Source organism: Sinocyclocheilus rhinocerous, unplaced genomic scaffold (genome assembly GCF_001515625.1).
Source record: "Sinocyclocheilus rhinocerous isolate Xijiao unplaced genomic scaffold, SAMN03320098_v1.1 scaffold2283, whole genome shotgun sequence".
NCBI classification, from domain to species: domain Eukaryota; kingdom Metazoa; phylum Chordata; class Actinopteri; order Cypriniformes; family Cyprinidae; genus Sinocyclocheilus; species Sinocyclocheilus rhinocerous.
Window position 1 is genome coordinate 1 of NW_015650329.1, and position 2006 is coordinate 2006.

At 52.8% G+C, this 2006-nt stretch overlaps 1 pseudogene; it reads right to left on the reverse strand.

Annotated features, from left to right (window-relative positions):
• Nucleotides 1-433: 433 nt before the first annotated feature.
• LOC107711751 (uncharacterized) lies at nucleotides 434-1582 on the reverse strand (annotated as a pseudogene).
• Between the last annotated feature and the right edge of the window lie 424 nt (nucleotides 1583-2006).

Below are 2006 nucleotides of genomic sequence, written 5' to 3' on the forward strand. Positions count from 1 at the left end.
GTCCCGTTCTCTGTTGGACGGGGGTGCGTTCCACTCTTTGGGTGGCAGCTTGGCATAGTCTTGGTGTTGGGCGCCCTCTAGAGCCAGCCCTTGCGTTCTTGGCGATCTGTTTCCTTGTGGAGGGCATCCGCCTTGCTCAGGAACTGTTGGATTTGTGCATTGAACCCGGCGTAGGGTTCCTCCATTGTCGAGTCATTTGAGGGGCTCTGTGCCTTGATGGTCACCTGTGCAGGTGATTCTGTTGCGGGCTGTGTTGAGACAGCGTAGACTGCAAGGTGAGTGTCATCTGTTATTTCTGCTCGGCAGACGCTTTCTCTGGGCACTGGCAGAATAGAAGTGATGGCAATGATTTCATGGGGTCTTGTGAATGTTACGGTTTAATCGTATTCGTCTGACATTAGTTGGGCTGGTATGGGGCCTATGACAGGTACCGTTAGCTTCTAGTCTCCAGGGCAGCCACTAGTCCTTGTTCTGACTCAGGGTCGGCGAATTCTTTAATGAGGGCCTCTCGGAGGAGGTGGTAGTCAGCCTTTGTGTGAGCAGGCTGCCTGTCCAGGAAACTGCGTACGTCAGGGCTGGCTGTTGTTCGGAGCAAATAGAGTCTATCTTTGTCAGTGACATTGGGTCTCATTTCCAGGTGAAAGTCGATATCTTGCAGATAAGTTTGGACATCCTGGCTACCTGGCACACTTGGGGTGAATTTGCCAATGTTCCTGGCGAGCTTGTCGAGGTCTTTGAGGTCCAAGCCATGCGATGATCTTTGGCTGGCTGGAGCAGTTTCTTTTAGTTTTGTCGTGAGGTAAAGTTCTTTGGCGGGAGCTGGTTAATGTTTCAGCACTGCCCCCTCCCTCTTTTCATCACGTGTCAGTCCAGGAACAGGGGACCCGGTCCTGCTTGGCAGGGGTGAGACTGGTGCCCGTCGTGTCCTTGTCGGCTCAGGGCGCAGCTCGTAGGCATGTCTGAGTTCCTCTCTGACGCTGTCGGACTCCTCCTTGCTGTAGTCCAGCTGGAGTGTTAGGCGGCTGATCTGATTTCTTGACTCATCCAGGTGAGTTTCAAGGGCTTTAATTCGGCCGTTCTTGTCTCTGAAGTCGGCCGTTGCCTTTTCCAGGAGCTGTTCTGCATATTGTAGCTTGCTGGAGAGATCAGCGTAGTCAGCCTTGCCTCGTTCCATTTCTTGGATAGCAGCTGCTAGGGTCTCTTTTAGCCTAGTGATCTCCTCCTCAGCGCCTTGTTCCACTTCATCAGGCCCTTCCTGTCGTTCCTGAGCCTCCAGTTCTAGCTGCTCGACGTGTCGTTGTGCGCGTGTTAGCTCCTGCTGGAGGTGTGCAGCGTCTCTGTAGCTCAGCTTGAGGGTGGCGATGAGTGTGTGACTTAAGGAGCCGGTGATCTTGGCCAATTCTTTGTGACTGTAGCTTTGACTTGGGTCTTGTCCCATAAGGCTTGTTATGCTGTCATCCAGCTGGTCCTGTGTCTGATGTTTTAGTGTTTCAGCAGCCTTAGGGAGGAGGCTGTCTGTCGCAACACTTAGCCATGTCTCCAGGTCCTCCCAGTGGCCAACAGGGTTTGTTGTGCGAGACATGTTTTGACATGGTGAGGGAGATCTGGAACCTAGACTGACACAGACCTTGAAGAGGAGAAAACAAACAAGGCAATACAAAAGTGTAAATGTGCAGTGTCAAGGGTGGTTGGTGTTGAGTGTGTAATGGGCAGGTGAGTGTGGTCCTCAGCGAATGTTATCCCCTGGTGGGCGTGCTTCCAATTTGTAGTCTCTGTGAGGAGAATTAGCAAGCACACACAGGTAGCACAGCTAGGGACCAGAGGGAGAAAAGAAAAATAATAAACAGAGCAAGGAACAGGATAATTGGTTGCTTCTCTCCTCGGCGCCTTGTTCCACCTCACCGGGCCCTTCCCGTCATTCCTGAGCCTCCAGTTCTAGCTGCTCGACACGTCGTTGTGCGCGTGTTAGCTCCTGCTGGAGATGGGCGGCGTGCCTGTCGCTCAGC